The sequence below is a fragment of the Varanus komodoensis genome, unplaced genomic scaffold, assembly GCF_004798865.1.
Source record: "Varanus komodoensis strain SLA01 unplaced genomic scaffold, ASM479886v1 scaffold16, whole genome shotgun sequence".
Lineage (NCBI taxonomy): Eukaryota > Metazoa > Chordata > Lepidosauria > Squamata > Varanidae > Varanus > Varanus komodoensis.
Window position 1 is genome coordinate 1,202,192 of NW_025335468.1, and position 21,178 is coordinate 1,223,369.

Genomic DNA, 21,178 nt, shown 5'->3' on the forward strand with positions numbered 1-21,178 from the left:
TTCCCTGGAATTTAGAATGTACTAATAGGGCACCTCACAAATATTGAAAAAAAATAAATAAATCCCTGACCATAGATTAACTGCAAGGAATAAAGTGTGGTTAAGAAATTAGACTCAGAAAGAAATGGATTGAAACTGTTGAAGAAGGTAGCTATTAGTTGTACAAATAATTGTGTTTGGGCAATAACATGTGTTGGTATGAGTTTATTATTTGAAGACAGTTATTATATTATGTGGACCAAGTGGCCTCTCTAGTCTTTGCTGGCAGCTAAGCAGGGTTCAACAGTATACTGTTGGACAAAAAGTGAGTGCCATAATGGACACGGCATGTGAAATGGGAGTGTAGGTGTACACTCTCACTTTTTGCTGGACATCCATATAGGTTGGAGCAACATGGATCTTTCTCTCATGTCTTCTTTAGATCTAGCCTGTACCAGTCTTCTTGCATATAGAAATGGGAATATATACTCCTGTTTTGTGCAACTTTGGCAAAAAGTAACATACAGTACAAATGTAAGTACAGTAATTTGCTGCCTGACACAAACTGAGAACATGCCACAGAGTCTTCCATTTGGCTCTGAGGTCTCAAGGGTGAACTTCCACTTTGTATACAGAATCTCTTATACTATACCTTCCATCCCCCGCCCCCCGCCTACCCCAACCTGCAGCTCCTCTGAAAGATGGAGAAAAGCAGGTAGAATTTCCAGAAGGTTCTGCGGACCATGGAGAAAGCAACTGATATCCCATGTGATGGCAGAATAAATCTGTGGGCTGCCAAATCTAATTCAGTTACATCTGTAGTACAGATAATTAAATAAATGACCTTTTGAGTTATTTACTAAATGATCATTGAAGTAATTTTTAGCTTTATTAGATATTGTTGCTTCATGACAATATGTACTTAGAAATGGCAGTTTACTTCACTAGGACTTAAACAAATAAAGGATGAAATACTGATTCCGTAGTAATTTGTTTCAGGATATACAACAGCACAAAGAAGCCAGGCATATACCACAATTATGGGTTCAGACATCATAGTAAACCATTCTTTTAAGAAGAACAAATCATGATGTGTTTGTGGGAATGGGTTTAGAAAAAACAGCAGTGCAAATTTCCACAAACCCCAGCATGGTTTAGCATTACATGTGAGCCCATCTGTATTTATTTGTTTTGTATATTTTCATGGTGTATAGAAATATATACACATACATTAAAAGTTATATTTTCTGGAATTATTTTCAGATGGAATGATTTTGTGTAAGATACTGATTCCAGTATGAATAAAAATTTATTTCAGTATTTGAGAAGCCTACAAGCAGGACATAAGTGTCAATGAACAACATCCCCCTCCCCGCAATGTTCCAAGCAACTGTTATTCCAAGACACATTTTTTCTGATACTGGAGGTAATAATATGACAGAACTGTCATCAGTATATTAATTTCATTTGCATCCTCCCTTTCTACCAAGGAAATAATGCTCAGGGCAACTTGAGTAAGTCGGAGCCATTGATAGCCTTATTGTCTATGAATGTATCTAATCATTTTTTAAAGTCATCCATATTGTGGTTCTTAATTTTATTTATTAATATTGTGGTTAATTATTGTGGTTCCGTATTTTAACTTCGTTCTTGTAAAAGAATGTTTCCTTTTCTCTGTCCCAAATCTCCCATTGTTCGGTTTCATTGGTGTCCCAAGTCCTGGTATGATTTCTCATCACTTTCTCCAAGATGTGCATGATTCTGTACATCTCTGCCTTACCCCTTTCCTAAACTAACAGGCTCCAAATACTGTAATCCTTTCTAGTAGGAGAATTGCTCTAGCTCCCTAATCATTTGGTTGCTCCTTCCCAAGTCTACAAGATCCTTTGAGATGCAGCCATCAGGACTATACACAATATCCAAAGTGTGATCATATCATACATACATAAAATAAGGAGGGTGTCTACAAGAATGGCCTTTTCTGGAGTGACATCCTGATTTTGGAATGAGCTCCCCAGATAGTTTTATCTGGTGCACTCTTTACGTTCTCTTTTTGGTGCCAGGCAAAGAACTTGTTATTTTGCCAGTATTTTAATTGTTAGTTTGGTTTTAATGGTGGTATATTTTAATGTAGAGTGTGGTTGTGCCTTCTATGTAAACATTGAGTCTGTTAAGTTTAGATGCAATATTAGAGTGCTTTTATTGTTATTTGATTTAGTGTTTAATATTGTGTTTTAATGATTTATATAGTTTTGTATGGTTTTATTGTTGCCCAAGGAGCCATGTGGCTAATAGGGCAGGCTAAAAATCTAATAAATAAATATTAATAGCTTTATTTTTTATTCCTTTCCTAATATAAAAATAATATTTTTCATAACAGTTGCACAGTGGGTTGACATTTCCAGCAAGATACCCATTTCCAAGATCTGATTTTAGTCCCAATCCCATAAGTGTATATGTGAATATATCACTCTACTTTTTCATCCACATCCTCTGGCTTAGGGAGATCATTATAAAATTCACCATCTATTTTTGTTTTAACCTCCTTAAATAGTTTGACATCATCTGCAAATTTGGCTACTTCACTGCTCACCCCAGATAATTTGGAAAGAATTTGATTATTATTAGAGCTTCATAATACCATTCCAGTTCTACTCCTATTTAAATTAAAATACTCCACATCCTTGTTCTCCTAATTTAATTGCCATGTTCCTTGAAAACTACTTCTTTCTTGGATTTGAACTAAGAGCATTACTAATCTTCTTACATTATTTTTCTATAAAAACTGTAAAGTGCCATTGGGAGTGAACATGTTCTGCCTGGTTCTGAGAGACTTGTTGTTAATGGTCTATCGCTAATGTAAGAGACTCTTTCCTCAGTGACTTTTTGCTGCATTCTTTTTGTGTTCATGGAGAAGAGGGGTAGAAAACTAAAATATGTATTCATTTGTTTTACAGTTTGAAAACCAAGTTTTCTCTCAGCCATTGGGCAGTTTAAATATGAAATAAATAAATAATGCCCACAACTGAGAATACTGGCAACACTGTCAGTAAACAGATCTATTAAGTGCACTTGCCAGGAATGTTTATCTATTTTATTTTCAAAAAACACACTGTGGATATTGATAGTACAGCTTGTGTAATTTGCAGGGTCTAGGAAAAGCATTATTGGTAGTGCGTAGGTTTGGGGATGCCCTCCAACAGAACTAGTTTTTAAATGCTTGTTGCTTAGTGCCATCTGGTGTATTTTCAGGTGAATATGAACTTGACAGGGATGATACAATAGGGAAGCACCTTTGCTTTCACAGGAATTTATAGAACCCTTTGCAAAAGTGCCTACCTAGGCCATCATCAACTAATACAAAATTGTAAGATGGTAGTGGATACCGGAAGCATCAGAGTTGTACTTTATTGAGTGACATTTTTCAGTCTATTTATTGTTTAGGATTTCAATTAGCACTGAAGACAGTGAAGGAACTTGAAGAGGAAGAGTACTTGAAGTCCCCTGCCTTCAGTTTGAACTTCCACATATTCCATGTATAATCTATACCAGAAGTAACTTAGAAGGAATTGCTAGGGGAAGAAAAGGGGTCAAAAGGGTGTCTCTTATTCCTTTTATCCATGAGGACTATACTGTTGGAAGAGAGCTGTGAAGAAGCTTTTGTCTGAGCAGTAGGGTTGTTCAAGGGCTATTTAGAGAGAAACTTCCCTTCTCCCCTGAAAAAGCACAGGCAGGAGGGTGCTATGTTCAGAAAAAACTGTGCCAGAGAGTCACTTAGTCTTTGAGCCCTTCCCTCACTTGTTTGCTTTGACAGTAAAAAGAGGGGTTCGATGTGGTCACAAAGGAAGAGAAAAATTTGTGTAGTTAAGAGATTGGGGAGTCTGGTGCTGCAGCCCAAGATCCCTCAAGATGTGCCTGCTATCTGCCCTGAGTCATCCTGTCCTGTGACTCCTAGAGCTAATTGGGTTGTGCTTGCTTCTTACTAGCCCTATTATTCTACTCTCCTCAGACTCAGGATGTCATGTTTATTGAGGACTGATAATAAGGCAGAAGGTTGCACTGTCTTCACACAATTAAAGATGTATGAGACATTTGTTTAAGGACATTTTTAAAGTCAGGATTTTACTCAGCACTTCCAGATTCAGCTTGGACACATCTTCAATTACAGTTGAAGAGGGTACATTTCCCAGCTTGCAGTGTAATTCATGGACTAAAAAAGGTTGCATGAGTAGATTGGAAAAATACATATTTTAAAAAGTGTACATCTGAAACAAGCACACATATATTTGCCACAGCCTGGGATGTGGGCAACATGAGTTAAGACAAAGGAACTGGGACCAGAGCAACAGAACTTGCTGCCAGGCAAAGTCTAAGCACCAATTGGAACCTGGCAGTTGGATCAGAGGCAGAGTTGTGGTCAAGAAGCAAGCCAAAGTCAGGAACCAGCAGTATAGATCAATATAAGACAGGGGTGGAGTAATGAACAAGCCACGGGTCTAGTGTCAGAAAGACAAACAGAGCAGAGTGCAGTACCTTAAGGCAAGATAAACAAGGCAGGGTTCAGAAGCAGCTAAGGTGTGGAAAGCAAGGCTAGATAGCAAGGCAGTGAGGGGGGGCAGGTGAAACAAAGCCGGATACAGCAAGCTCTGACACAGCAAGATACAACTTGATGATGTAGTAAGGCAAGATGCATGGCAATGGTCAAACAAGATGCAGGATGCAGCAGGAACTAGATGCAGCAAGGGTCAGGAGTAGAACTGCACCATAGCTAGGAGGGAGACCAGGGATGTTGAGTTGAGACAGCAAAGCACGATTTGCGTCAGACAAGATGCAGGCACTACAGCAAACGCAAAAACCTGTGTTACTAAGGCAAGTTCTAGAGGGAAGAACTTGATCTTTTATCACTCTTCTCCAGGGCTCCCAGCTCCCAACTCATCAGTATGCTGAGAGCTCCAGCACCTGGGACCAATCCTGCAAATACTGCCCACCAGGTGGAGTCCAGAGCTGCCCATGTCCTGACAATATGCCTTAATTAAAGACAGGAGTGTATACATTTCAAAGATGTATATAATTGATACATACCTTTGGAAAATATGCATAGAAATACAGATTTTCATGCTAAAAGGAAAAGCAAAACTTGCAATCTGATACAGATTAGAGTCAGACTGTGCTTCAAGACCAAATTGGAAAATGTTGGCAAGCTCGAGTTTGGTTGATTTGCACAACACTACCCACTATATTTCTGAAAGGATAGAGCATCTTTTGGTAAATCACTGTCCTACTTGCTTTCATTTTAATTCCACAAGATAACTACATATGGACAACCCAGTCTGGAAATGGGTATTCCTTGTCCTGTATTTCTTCATAGAGCAGCCATCAGGAGAAACTAACAGCAATTCATGAGCCAGTATGTCTGTTTCCCATCCATGCTGTGGAGTGGGGCATTATTTTGTGATGCAACTCTTGTAGGCTTATATTTTCCAGTTATACCTAGAGAGTTTTCTCTTGATAGTTAGTTTCACACTTCTGCTATGGTCCCTTTTGATGGTATATCTCTAATGGCTATAGGCAGGGAAAGCCAGGGCATGATTTGAGACATATTAAACATTCTAATTTCATAGTGGCATTCCTTCAGAGTATATGCTGTGAGATTATGTCTAAGATCCAGGAAGAGAAACTCCTTTCTGTGAGTAGCCAGAGGTTGGAATGTGCCTCTCCAAAAAGCTGAAAACATTTCCAAAGGATGAAATCATATCCTCCAAAGAAGAACAGCCTCCAGATTGTGAAGATGCACGTTCTGAGACAGAAAGAGCCCTATTCATAGACTTTAAAATAGCAGCTTGAAGACTGATGATGTTTTATACATATCCTAATTACTGATTTCCGCTTGGGTATGGTAAGTGCATGCCATCTGGTGTACTTGTGATTACAAGGGAGAGTGCTATAGTCAGGCTAATATAGGTTTGAGGATTTTTCAGTGAAAGCATGTTGTCCGTCATGCTTGTAAGGAAGAGGACAGTGGCTACATAGACATTCCTTTTGGCAAAAATGAGATCCATTGGCTTTCTGGAATTCCCACTTCCCTCATTCATGTGTGTGCATGTGTGTATGTGGTGTTTCTTTTAGATTATAAACCCAGTGTAGGCAGGTCTACCTTCTTTTATTGATTTTCAGCACTTTAGGCTTTAGAATAAATAAGAAATAAATATACTGTAATCATACATTCTGGGACTGTGTTACAAACTCTGTGGTAGCACAACAAACCCTAGAAGGCACACTGTTCAAATTATAGGGTTTTTTTTAAATGTCCATCCTTATCTGTTTTATCCAGTCATAAGTAAATAACAGCACTCAGTTCCATCTGAGATTGAGTTATGGATAGGATACTTCCCTGGATTTAAGCAGCAGAAGTAGCAAAAACAATAAGCTAAATGAAAGGTGATGATGGTAGATGTGTTTCTTTTCATGTTTCTGATATGTTCATATAAGCTGGGTAGGGTGGGTCTTTATGCATAAAAGGAGCACATACATTAGCCCATATGATATGGTAGTGCCCAGTACATATTTTGGTCCAAAGTGTGTGTTAGTAATAATTTAATCCTAGAAATTATCCTTCAGTTCTCCACCACCAATTTTCTGTTGAGACATATACTCAGGGATGTGAAAACTCCAGCTTGGTCATCATGCATATTTAAAACATACAGAAAGCAACAACTGGAAAGCAACAACAAAAAGCAACAACTGTCAATTTAGATTTCCTACAAAGACACTTTTGGAGGAATTTGGATTGATAATTCACTATTACCTTCCTCCGCCCTTCTCCATATCCCTTAAGGATCCCTTAGAAGAGGTTATATGGAAGAGTGCAGAAAGTACTAAAAATGCAAGTGATTCATTTCTGAATGAACTCATTTCTGTACAATGGTCTTTATACAGCTATGCATTCTTGACAATTAGCTGTCAAACCTCAGTGCTGCATGAAAGGTGGATTGTACTTTTTACCTTTCCAAGTACATAGAGTCACAAGGAAACATGGGTCAGTGAGAGGGACCTGACAGTTTCTAAAAATCCCTGTGAAGTTCTCACTGAGGATGATTTGGGGACAGCCCAGTTTTCATGAGCAAAGAGCATTCATGGCTTTGGCTTCTTTCCACACCCCACATTTTGAAAACTGTAATGTAAAGCCATCTGGAATTTCACACTCCTCCAGCCACCTGGGCAAAAGTCCTGCCCAGAAACTCCTTGGCCCGAGCACCCTGGACTAGTCATTTGTTTCAGCACATGACAAATCCAAGCTTGGGGAACAAACAATTTTATTAAAAGAATAAAATATGGGAGTTGAGGGACTGAAACACAGAGACTAAAAGGATAAAATCAGGTAAAAGGGGGGGGGGGAGAAGGGGGGAAGGGGAAATTGGACAGCAGCAACCATACAGTCTCTAGCCAGCCAAGAAATCCCAATTCCCAGTGCCTTGTGTCATTCAGACAGACAATAACAAACTAATCCTAGTCAAAATTATGGACAGCTCCACTATACCTTCTGCAGGCCCAGTTTCCACAGGATGTCACAGCATTCTTCAGCACAGAGGAATAGGCAGCACATGGAACCTCCCAAGAGAGGAACAAAAGCTTGCTCTGTTCCCCAAGTTTTATTCCCCTGCTCCAATCTGGGTCAGCTGACCTGTGAGGTGATGGCCCATCTTCCAGTCCTTGGGGGCCAGTCATTTACTCCAGGTGTAAGCCAGTTATCCTTGTTATCTCCAGCATCCTTGAGGCCATAATTCTGAGAGTCCTCCCTCTACAACACAAATAGAGGATCATGCCTCCTGACTGGCACCTGGTTTTTCTAGCATTTTGTCAGTTACGGTATTAACTCTTCACCTCCCCTCTGGAGCTTCAGTATGTCAGTCCTGTAGGTCTTTGCTCTTCTCTTTCTGTCCCTCTCTCTCCCCTCTCCCCTCCCCCACAAGTCTGGATTTGCATATAGTGACCCATTTGCACCACAGAATTGTCCTGACCAAGAGGAAATAGGAAGTAGTACTGCTCTTGTGTGCAGGTACATCATATCTTGAGCAGTACTTTTCTTGGTTTGCTGCAGCAAACACAACAAATGTAGAGTGACACTTTTATTCTTCTACAGTTAGCCAGTGTGCTTATTGTACACACATTTCAGCTTTACAGTAATTGTCACAGTATGTTTTTTTTTTTGCATTTCATTTCCTTCTGATCCCAGCATTTATATTTTTCGCCCTTTATAGTGTAGAGTTTGTATTCCTGCATATGTTGTTCAGCTGTTCAGTCATGTCCAAGTATAAGCGATCCTATGGGCCAAATCTTGCCACATTTTCTGCTCCCATACCACCTCTTTCAGCTGAACTATGCTCTGACCCACATCCTCTTTGATGGAGTCTAACCACATTGCTCTTTGGTGGCCTGGTGTTCTCTTGCTGCTGAGCATTCCAAGCATTATATCATTTTCTAATGAGCTTGATTTTAATGTGGCCAATTCAATTTCAACATTATCAACTGCTATTTTGATGACTTCATTCTGTGCAGTTGTCAAGATCTTTGTCTTTTTGATGTTCAGAAGGAGGCCGAACTTCTCACTCTTTTCTTTGATTCTTTGGATCAATTGCTTTAGACCAGGGGTGTCCAACCCATGGCCTGCGGGCCACATGTGACCCAGGATGGTTATGAATGCAGCCCAACATAACATCATAAACTTATTTAAAACATTATGAGATTTTTTGTGATTTTTTTGTGTAACTTAATTGCACAGTTCTCAAGTGTGAACTTTATAGACGGCAGCATTGTGTTACAATGTCATGTAAAATAAACATACATATGCTCTCACTATTTGAACACATGCATGGCTTCAATTTTATGGTGGTGTGAGGCTTCCAGTATGTTATCTTCCAAGCACAGACAGTTGAATTGACACCATCAGACATTACATGTCCCCATGGTGATTGGGCAAGTGAAACACAGCTATTATCAATAATATTTCAGCCTACTGCTGCAAACATTTTTATACATTTTGACATGTTTGCTAAACACAGTCCTGTGAACAGCAAAAAATATGCAGCCTTGCTTTTCAATTTGATACAAGAATTTGAAAACAGATTTCAAGATTTCCAGGAAAACAATCACTATTTTGGTATATTTGCAACTCCATTTTCAGTTGACATAAATATGTTACCTGCCAGTTTTCAAATGGAATGCATAGAGCTGCAATCTGATATTTAACTTAAAGAAAAATTTGATCATGGACTTTTATAGGTTCTATCTTCCCAGAGACAAATATCCCTTGCTTCACAATCACTCATTCATGTCCTTGCTTTTTGGCAGCACCTACATTTGTGAGCAACTATTTTCAAGAATGAAGCACACTAAGAGTAAAATTAGAACCCAAATATCTGATTGGCACCCTGAGAACTTACTGAGAATTGCAACTACTTCCATCAAACCACATATCGATGCATAAGTTTCTCAAGTACAATGTCAAATATCCCACTAATTTTATGTGCCCCTCTTTTCATTTACTTTTATAATAAATATATCAAAAACCAATGAAGCTTTAGTACTTAGATATGTTCATTTTCTATATTAGTAATTGCAAACTTGGGACCTGTTCAATGATTTTAAAAGACTATCCAAACAGGGCACCAAATAATTAAGGATTATTATATGAGGACTTCTTTGCTTATCTGTGGTGGTGGATATCACAAAAATTAGGCACAGACCTTTTCTGTTTTTTGCTCATTGGTTTTTGTTGGTGTTTGTGTATTTAATGTGCGGTCCAGGACAAATTTTCTTTTTCCAACGTGGCTCAGAGACGTCAAAAGGTTAGGCACCCCTGCTTTAGACCTTCCTGGGTTTCTGAGAGGAGGATTGTGTCATCAGCATATCAAAGATTGTTGATGGTTCTTCCTCCAATCCTTATCCTGACTTTTGATTCTTCAAGATCCATCTTCCTCACTATTACTTCAGCATACTTGAACAGAAAAGAAGAGAGAATACATCCTTGTCGGACTCCTTTCTCAACCATTCCCGCATATACCTGTTACCAAGTCATTTGATAAAGTGGGTTGCAGTCCATGAAAGCTTATGCCATAATAAATATACTAGTCTTTAAGATGCATTAGGATTCTTTTGTTGTTTATCCTGCAGATAATGTTTGATTTTAAAAGTTTATCTTTTTTGTGCCCTGATTACTGCTTTCTTCAGAAGCTCCAAATCCTTGGATGGGGGAGAATCTACTGACTCAGAGCAGCTAGAGAATAATGCGCAAACCTATTACTGATAGCCTTTCTTCCCCACTATCCTCAATTGTTGCATACCAATCTATATTGTAAGTTGTTCTCATTTCACTCTTTCTACCACAATATTCTGTCTCTTTTATAATGTTCTTCCTACTACATGAGTCTGTACAAAACTCCACTTTACTTAATGGCCATAATCTCATTAATTCAACTTCTCTTCTAAATACAAATATATACGAATGCTATGCCTACTCACTTGAGGGCTGCTCATTAGAGGCAAATTGCAATCTAGAAATAAGTCATTTTGAGATTTGTGTAGTCTGTTACCTACTTTTTAATTTTCATATAAGTTTTTCTTTTTTGGTGAGTCGATGCTTGCTGTTTTGTTGTCATTCAGGAGTTGTATTTGGAAATGATTGTTAATACAAAGAGGTAAAGCACAAAGAGCTCCAGCTATTGGACAGTCCAAAGGATGGATGGATGGATGGAGCAGAGGTAGCATGTCTGTTTCTGCCACATTACTTATTCATTAAGGTTTTTATATTCCCTATTGCAGATACTCTGGACAGGTTATAAAACAGAGCACAGTATTTTCAGTGTTTTAACTTTAATTAAATACTGCAAACTTTGGAAACTTCTGTGTTCTGAAACAGACAGCTGACCACTGGTCCATCTATTTCAGTACTGATTACTATGATTGACAGCAGTGTCTGCTTTCCAGCCCTACTAGTTAAACTCATTTTACCTGGAGATGCCAGGAACTTGAGGATAAGTTCATGGAAAATATGTACCACTGTGTAAGGTGAAACAGTTCTTTCATTCTAGGACATTTGGAAACCACTCTGAACAATTGGGAATAGACTGAGGACTTTATGCAGTTGGTCTTTAGTGTCTCTGTCTTCCCAATTCATCAGAAAATTGAATTGCTTATCAGGGGTGAGCAACAGCCCGTAGTCTGGGGGCCACGTTTGCCTCCACTCCACCTGTGGGTGGACTAAGTCTATGGGGAACTCCGGAGCACCTGGAAAAAAACAAATTACTGGTTTGCCGCTAAAATTCAGTAGCAAACCACTTAGTTGTGCCACAGTGGTATACTCTGGCCTGTTTCCAAGCTAAATTGAACTGTTTTAGCACTTTATATTGACTGCAGAGTACTACCCAAGATAAAGCTAGTCATTTGGGTGCTCTGTAGCTGCGATGGATACTGTATTTTTCTGGGTTTAAAATTTTTTTTTGGTTGGAGTGATGGGCCTCAAGAAGGGGGCATTAGGGGGCACATGTGTTCCACAAGCCATGTTTGTCCACCCTGGGCTGTAGGCAGGTATGTCTGTAGGTGTTGTGTTTGCTGCCTTGTTTGAATTGCTAGTATAGGTCTTTATCTTCCCTTATATTGTGAGATACAGGTCTCTTTAACATGAAAACAATAGATCTGTATATGATGTCTCTCCTATGTAATGGGATATTATAAGATATCTTATTCCTGTGTTCAGCTTTTGCATTTATCTCTGTGCATTTTCAGCTAATGCGAGATTTAGCAAGATGCTGGATTTAACCAAATCTCCTAGATTTGTTTAAAATCTTAAGTCACTTCAGCAGAACTTGTGCTTGAGCTTTACATTACAAAGATGTAGTTTCTACACTACTGCTCCCTTCATCCTTTATGCCATACCCTTGAAAGTGTGTCAATAGATAATTTGGCCTGATTTACATGTTAACATTAAACATGCTATGTAAAAATACAATCAGGGCATTTCACCTTTTTTACCTTAACCTGAAGCATCCATATGGGAGAGCTGATTCAATTGACACTGTGGTATAGAAGAGGGAATGTAACATCTCCTTGTCCTGTGATCCAGATCTAAATCGGGCCCTTAATGGCTAAAAAGGCACAGAAGAATTTTTTTTCCATTGAAACAATTCTTTCACTTTCTGGCCAAGAAGATGAGCACTTTTGTGTATATCCCCCTTTTTTTTCTGGAATACCAAGAAAGTAGCTGGTGATTCAAAGCATTTCCAATATTTTGCAGTAGTAGTTCTCTTTTTCTATTGTATAGAATTAGGAGTTTTCATTCTGTTGCAGAGAATGAATATTTCTGATATATGGGAAAGCTCTGGGTTGTACTGAAATCATAGCTGCATTGCACTCGGTCTGATTTTCAAACGGGCAAGACAAGGTAGCCTCTGTGCTGTCTGGGAGCTCTGTTCAACTATGTATCTCTCACTGTATGACAGCATTGCATGCCCTTGTTCTCAATCCTTCCCACAATTCATGAACAGTTTCCTGAAAGCAAAGAATGAGGTCAGTTCCTCCTAGAGTATAGTAAAGATGTGGAAGCGGATGGGAGAGATGATCCCCAATTCATTTGCTTGGAGCACCCGCAACAAGGGTTGTGTTCTGGAGGGAGGGAGTTGCTGTGGTGATAATGATGGTGATGATGTTGCTACTGCTGACGACTGGCTTTGTTGGCTAGTCACCAAGTTGTTCTTTCCTGGGTCTTTCAGTGGCTACAGAGGCAGAATGCTGATTTCTCCTTCATTCATGAAGTCTACGTCCATGGACACAGACTTTCCCAAGGAAGCTTCTTGGCACATAAGAATGTGCTTCCACTGGACTACATATTATGTAAGCATCTCTTATTCCCATTTTTCTGCCTTTTCTGTTTGACTCTGGAGTACCCATTTCTGTGGCAGGTAGCATACTAATTTGAATGCATGGATTTTTCTTCTATGCAAGTACAGATATATCCATGAATTCAGATTTAGCTGTTCGTATTCTAATCCCGGTGCAAAGTCCTTTCTGAACCTGCGGTAATCCTTTACTATTTTAAGTGGTCAGTACATGTACTCATAATCATTTAACAAATTAGTTAGCCTTAAGTATGAATTAATTGCACTAATATGCACAAACAGCCTAGTTATATTGTGGTAAAAGTACATTTTCCCACCCTTTTAGTGCCATGAGTATGACAGAACAGGAATTCTAACTTCTGTTACAGATTGTGAGTACAGTGGTGATATAGTAAAAGGATATGATACAGCCTTTGTGCTTTCTTGATGGACTCATAATAGCTCTCTGATTTTTGAGTCCCCAAATTCATGGACTTTTCATATATATATATAAAAAATCTGTCTCTTCTAGCTTTTAGAACAGGAAAACAAGCTGCTTTATTGTTAGTTGCAAATGGACATATACTCTTAATTTTCACATAATGTTTATTTATTTGACCTGGAAATAGGTTCAGAAGTTAGTCATATAGAGAATATTATATTTGCTAACATGAATAGGACATCCCATCTCAAGGCTACTTGTTGCTCTTAAGCATGAATCGCTCTTGGCTCTCATTTGCTCTATGGCAGCTTGAAATGGTGCACAATGGCAAAATGCAAGGTAGATTTCAATTACTTGTTTCTGGTTGGGATCAGCAAAATGTATGTGACACGTTTGCAAAGCTTTGTAAGGAGAGCTACAAATTCAATACACTGATCCCCAGTAAAATAGGAAAGAAGGAAAGGTAGTAATGTTTGTCATGTTTCTTTGTGAGACGGGGGATACTTTGTAAAAAGAAAATGAGAGGTGTCACCAGGGATATTGACTACAGAACCAGCAGGTTCCTTGTTACATCAGCTGGTTGAAAGGGCAGCTGAATGATTAATAAGTCAGAATAAGATTAATTGTTTGCACTACTCCAGGTATAATGAAAATAAAGCATAAACTTTAAAACAGTACACCTGGTTGTTAATATAATAAAAGAATATTGACTGATATTTTATTTTATTATTATTCCTCTACATTGAATACTCAGTGAATACAAATCTGCCCCTCACAGTTCATATGGTAAAAGAAGGAGGATTCATGAAACATTTTCTCAGATAGAGGGGAAAAAGGCAGGGAAATGAGGAGGATTTTCTTCCCTCTATTTTCCTTTCCACTCCAATCCCTCATTCCCATGCATGCTTCCTGGCCTAATTCAATTAAGGAGAACTGTTGTTGGAAGTAAAATTTCTTATGCGTAACATTGATGGATCAAGGACTATGTATCCAAATGTCCATAGAACTGTAGATGCTATCTCACCAGTGGTGCATTGCTTTCAAATCCTGAGGTGAATGAGGGAATACATCTGAATGTTGATTCTCACAATGCAATGCAGATAGAGTGCATCTGTGCTAGAATGTGCATTTGGTTTATCCCACTCACTCTTTGAATGACAAAGGGAAATTGCCTTTTCAGTTTAAAGGATGCTGTGCAGAAGTAAGTGTGTGTGTGTGTTGGGAAGTGGGGTTAGTTGTGCTTAGAGAATGTACACCTGAATGGGCATCTTGTCTAAGTCCAATTCCTCCTTCCATGTTTTCTTTTAAAGGAAGAAACATTTGATAAAAATTACAAGGTTCTTCCTTGTGGTCAGTGTGCATCACACATACGAATCTTGTGCCTGGCCAGGACGTGTTGTCAGGAAAATTTTCCTAACCAAGCTTACAAGATTCTGTATGAGGGAGTTGGAATTAGAGAGTCCAGATGCAATAGTACTTTTAATATTCTATTTTTCAACAGAGAAAAAATAATGAAACAGTTAACTAGTTACATTTAGCAGCCTTTGAAATGAATGTTTTTCCCTCCTATTTTAAGTGAGGGAAAAAGCAAGTAACTAGTTAAAAATTAAGTAGATTTACAAGAAATAACTGAAATACAGAATATTGTCTGTTAGTATTATTTTTCATTTTCAAATGCACAATGTGGATTTCTTTTCATTAAGTCTACAGGAGCACACTAATTTACCCAGAACTTACTTTTCATTTACTTTTTAAAAACATATTTAATTTAGTTTTTAAAACAGCAGTATTTTAAATGATAATTGCTATTTAAGAAACATAACATATACTACAAATGTTCAGAATTCTGATTTTTTTAATCACAAAATTTCACTGAGCAGTATAAATCTCTGCTCAGCTTATAAATTTGTTAAATTAAGGATAGTTTATTTACTCACCTATCTTCTGGAGTGTGTAAACCTCAAATGAAAAATGCTCCTTCCCACTCTTGCTGGGATAAGTGCCTTGGCTTGCTTATGCTAGTTTCTTTTTTTTTTTTGCAGCCAGTTGGCCACCTTATTGAGTTATCTATCTATCTATCTATCTATCTATCAATCAATCAATCAAGACAGGCTTTTATATGCCATTCCCCATAGCCAATTTGACACTCAGAACAGTTTACAAGATTAAAACTAAGGTTAGATTAAAAATACAGTAAAATAGCAAAATAATCATACTACATTGCAATAACAATACATTTCAGCAGTTCCACCAAATAATACTATTAATAGTAATATTAATTTTAATAATTAATGTGCATTTAGTATTAAAAGAAGAAAGAGGCTATTTGTTAAGAATAAAAATAAAAATATTGTAAATATTTATTTATTTATAAAATATATTTTAAAAACTGTCTGCTTTATTGACAGAAAATTCTGGCATGAACTAAAAACTGTTAGACTTATAATTATTAAGAGATGATATCTTCAAGGAGGGAATCATATATTTTGTTACTCAAATAAAAAGTACTAGAGTTTCAGTAAAGAAGTATTATTCCACAAAGGGGCAAAGAGTATGGCAGGGAAAACTGGGAAACTCTTCTTCATAGGTTTCCAGTTTTGTTTTGTTTATCTTAAGAGCCAAGGAATGCAAAATCTTTTACAATTTCAATTTCTTCATTGTTGACAGTAAAGTTCTGTAATTCTTCTGTGGACATGATTTTTGCTTTTTTATATTAGCTATAGTTCTGCTTTAGCACTTTAAATCAGAATTTGTTACAATTCATTGCAGTTTTATGCCAATATTATGGCATCATCTGTGTATCTTCAATCACTGATGCCTCTTCTATAAATTTCACTCCTTCCTCTGATCTTAATCCAGCTTTCTTTTATGATTTGTGCTGCATACAAATTGAAGATATACGAGGCACTTTTATATTTTATAAATATATTTTATATATTTTTTGCTGATGGCATTAAAAAGTTGGTATGACACTGGGAAAAATGCATCACAAAGGAAGGTGACTATGTAGAAAAGTGATGTAATTTGTTTTTGAAATTCTTAATAAATAGAGTTTTAAAAGTGTGGAAACTTTTTGAAGATCCCTTTTATATAGAGAAATTGAAGATATATATCCTTGCCTATAAGAAATAATTCCATTTCTCTGTATTCTTTCCTAACAGTAGTTTGTTGTCCTCAATACAAGTTACACATAAGGACAATTTATTTATTTATTTGTGATATTTATATGCTGTCCTATTGCAAAAGCCTCAGGACGGCTTACATAAATAAATACAAATATCAATATACATAAATTATAACAAAGTATCAACATAAAGTGATTCAATCAAGTGTTGAAGCTCACCATTTTTTTCTTTCCAGGGCTATCTATAACATCTTTTAACCCACTTAGTCAAAACCTTTGGAAGATCGTGATCTTCTTTTGAAATTCTTTGGTGCACTCCAGTAGCCAATGTGTATTTGCAATATCATCTCCAGTGCCTCTTCCATTTCAAAATCCAGCTTGCACATCAGGCATTTCTTGTTCCATATAAGATAAAATTCTTTGTCACAATACCATAAGCATCACTTTGCTTGCATGGGAAAGTAGTGCAATGGTTCTGTAGCTGCTGCTCTGAATATATACTGAATGTTTGTGGTCTTTCCATATTTTTGGTATATATAACCAATGTGCAGCTTGAAATACTTCTGTTGGTATCCTATGAGTCCAGGTGTTGTATCCCTTGCAAGTGCTCTCAAAGCAGCTTTCACTGCGCTTTCTAATATTGCATACTCTTCTTCATAGGATTCCAGTTTTAATGAGTCTTTCACACTTTTATCTTTTCTGTTTAGTTCTCTGTATTATTTCCACCTTATTTTCTTCTTGTCAAATAGCATTGGTCTTTCAGCATTCCCAGTCTAAGTTTGAATTTCACTCTTGTTTTTTGGAATTTCTGGAAGAGGTTCTTGTTTTTGCTTTATATTTTTGGCATAGTTGATTTCTGTTTTGGCCATCTGATGATGTTCACATGCAAAGTTCCCTCATGGGTTGCCTGAAGAATAAAGAGATAGTTGGCTTCACAGTATTCTCCAAGTCACTGTTCTGCTTCATTTGTGATCTGTAGGCCAAATTCTCCAATGGCATTGGATTCTGCTTTGTTTCCTACTTTTCCTCTTAGGCCTTGTTGCATCATTAGCGACAGTGCTATTTGTACTTGTCCTTTCCTCTTCCCCAGTAGGTGGTTGAGTGCCTTCCAACCTGGGAGCCTTATCTTCTGGTACTATCTTTTGTTTCATTTTAGATTGTCTCATTATAGGGTTTACAAAGTAATAAAATCCAGAAATGGGTTACCAGTGCTGCCTCCTACTCAGTAGAATTAGCTTGAGTATCTGTGGGGTTGTGTGTGAAAGATCCTCCACTGGTGTTGCCTTCAACTACCAGTGCTGCCCAATAGCTTCCTTTCAGAAATGTCTCTACTCCCATCACCATTAAAGATATTCATTCTCTTCTGCACATTTGGCAGTAGTTTGCTCCATATCTGGTCCGTGTACCAGGAGCAGCAAAACAGTGTCCTCCATCACTGAGGTATATCAGCATTTGTTTGTTGGTGATGGGGAGAGGTGAGGAGTAAGTGAGGATTTACCCAGAAGTATTTAATCCCAGTATGTTATGTCTCCCTACCTCAGTCTACTTGGACACTGTGATTTAAATCTGAGGCCTTCCTTCAGTTGCCAGCCTCAAAAGAGTCCTGAAAATAGGCAACAAGGAGGTCTTCTCAGTAGGAACTTCAATTATGGAATGATTTCCTGCTGAGGGTCACATAGAGCCAACATTGTCATCTTTTTGGCAGCAGGTTAAGAATGCCGTGTACTCCCAGGCATTTTTATAAAAATTAAATTATAGCAAATATTTCCAACTATGGCACTTGTATATGTATTGGCCTCTGTCTTAGGTATTTTAGGTATCTAGCACCACCCCTGTCTAAAATTGGGGAAATGATCTACTTTTTATAGAGTTTTAGATAATAGTTTCAAAGAACAAGTTATATAACTTCACAAAAGAACACCTTCCCTTCTAGTTTGTTTGCCTGAGTTCTGCAGACTTCTTTTTTCAGTTATTTCTTTTAATCTTCTCTCCTTTTTTGATGTTGTTTTATTTTCTGAATATATCCTTTGAAGTTTCTGAATGGATGCAGTCTCTGCAATCTTCTGTCACTTTATACTTGAATATTTGCAAATAAATGTTAATCTCTTTCTTAGATTCTTCAGATCTAAAATAACAGCAAAGCAATAAATAGCATAAATTGTTAGCACTGTAACTCAGGATAGTAGCAGAATTTTCAGTAATGACATTTTTGGATTCCCTGATGCAAGTTCACACAATACCCCTCCAGTATTGCTGTTTGAAATTCACTATGTTACTGAGAGTAAGGAGATGGGAATTTAAACCTAGTATAAAACAATAATGTGTTGATTTTATTAGATGTGGAGAGTACATGTTGCCAATCACCACAAGGGTGCTTTGAGAAGCAAACCTAGCTGTTATACCCATAACAGGAGTGAGATTGGTTTGGTTTTGCCCATTTTGTTAATGAGAACAGTAAATGCAGGTCAGCAGTGACATTCATGGATACTACCATTAGGCCATAAATACACAAGACTAACAGGATACTGCTAAGAAACAACATCAAAATAATGGTGGGTAGCTGCAGGATAAGGAAATAGAACAGTTCAACATTGGCAAAAGCTATGGGCTTAATTGAATCTTGTTGCAGGTCATGTTCAGGTTACCACTAAGGTTCATTGTTGGAATTGGATGAGATCAGGGAAAACTGAGGAGCAAATAGGGTGTGCTGAACATCTCAGTACACTCTTCTTTCCTGAGAGAAGATCAGTCCTTCTTGTTTTGCTCTTGTCAAATTATTCTGCTGCTGTTCTTTATGGGTGAGCAGTTTGCTTCAGCTAAGAGCAGAAGCAGGAATAAAGTTAAAAGGTAAAGGTTTCCCCACATGTATGTGCTAGTCGTGTTCAGCTCTCGGGCCAGTGCTCATGTCCATTTGTAAGCCAAAGAGCATTGTCCGAAGACACTTCTGTAGTCATGTGGCCAGCGTGACTAAATACTGAGGCTCACAGAACGCTGTTACCTGTCCCACTGAATTACCTACCTACAGGTATTTATCTACTTGTATTTGCATGCTTTCAAATTGCTAGGTAGGCAAGAGCTGGAACAAAGCAGCGGGCACTCACCGGAAGCAGCAATACTCATGACCAAATAGCTCAATCTACTATATGAAACAGCAAGCTGAGCTGGGAATTTCTACCATCATGCTTGAAACTGAGCCATTTTAAGATCATCTGCTCATTTTCTGGATGAGAATGGCTGTGTCATATGGGAGGCTAGAGTCTTCCCTGCTTGCAGATTGACCTATAAATAACCGCTTCAAGGTGCTTTCAAGAAACAAGCAAACGTTCTCCCAACTAGCAGATCTGATGTGTTCTCAGTATCTGTTCAGATACAACAGTGAACAACACGGCATTAAACCCTCACTTCCTTTGCAAGAAACCTGGAAGAATAGCACAGGGCAGTGACTCTGATCTGGTGGAAACCACACAAGCTTTTCCAAGGACACATATTCATACTTACTTACTTACTTACTTATTTATTTAAAACATTTCTATGCCGCCCCCATTGCAACAAAGCCTCGGGGCAGCTCACAATAAAAACAAACAAATGCATATAAAAACAATGTTTTTTATATCTGAAGTATGGAGGTAGGTATATTTCAATGCAACATTTGAAATGCACTGGCAGAATTTGTGAGTAGGAAGGGCTGTTTGCAAGAACTTTGAGTGCACTGTTGACTGTATGAGGTCTCTGGAAAAAATGGAAGCAGCAGGGCAAACAGCTAGCTATTAACTGTCCAGAGATAATTCAGGGTGGGTTGCCAAAAGATGATCTGGGCTGGTTTCAGCACGTGCCATCAGCACATGCCTATGGCAGCTGTGCCTGGAAGCAGGCAGGGCTGACTGAAAGCCACAGCTGCTGTTTGCTGCAAGGACATTAAGAATAGGCCCTTTAGACATTGAAACTGAATGGAGCTGTTATGCAAACTGTGCGTGGACTACTCACAGAACAGTCTGTTATATCAGCTCTGGCATTTCATGATGATGTAAAGAAGCTCTCTTCTTAAGGGTAATAAGGGAAAATACAACTTTGTTGTTGTTGAGGATGATGATGATGATGATGTGACAGACTAAAGGAGGAGTTTTTGAACAAGTACTGTACTTGGAAGAATTGAGATCTGGGAGAAGGAACTAGATATAATTATACAGCTGCTGTGCTCAGGACAATGAATCACTCATGGCATCCTAGCCAATTGAGTTAGCCAATTGCCACTTCTGTGTAGATAAAGGCACCAAGTTTTGACTGTGGATTTTTCATAATGGATGCTCTGATTAGACACTTGAATGCTGTGCAGTATCCCAACATGACATTAAAACCTAAGATAGCTGATGCAAGTTGTAAAATAAATTATACAATCTTGTAGTTTTTTGACTGTCCAGACCAAGTTGCTTGCAGCTAAAATATTACTTGTTGCCATTCAAAAGAACACCCTGCAGTTTTGAATATATTTTTATCTCTTTTTCATTGGAAATCTAGTACTATACCACAAAGGCATGACATGGATGTTATAAGGCAAACTTATGACTTCTCAGTCTAGCACAAATCCTAGTAAGTACTATGGACAAACTGCTGTTTGTCTTAACAAATGTATATGAGGAAAATGACCACTTGCACATCAAGATGCTGTTCATGTGCTTATGCTGGTTGGTGTGCTCATCCAGGTGGCTTTGTGAAAGACACCAGATGATATCTTGGAAGGATCTGGCTGAATAGTGTTCACAGAGA

General features: G+C 38.0%; 1 protein-coding gene across 3 annotated transcripts in view; it reads left to right on the forward strand.

The window, feature by feature from the left end:
• The window catches only part of DAGLA (diacylglycerol lipase alpha), a 139,829-nt gene that overhangs the window by 51,145 nt on the left and 67,506 nt on the right, over positions 1 to 21,178 (forward strand). For 2 of the 3 annotated variants that reach the window (XR_006414268.1, XM_044425676.1), the window contains exon 2: positions 12,744 to 12,864. The exons of the other annotated variant lie outside the window; for it this stretch is intronic. The gene's annotated coding sequence lies outside the window, so the exon portion shown is untranslated. The remainder of the gene's footprint in view (positions 1 to 12,743; positions 12,865 to 21,178) is intronic. 3 annotated transcript variants of the gene reach the window in all.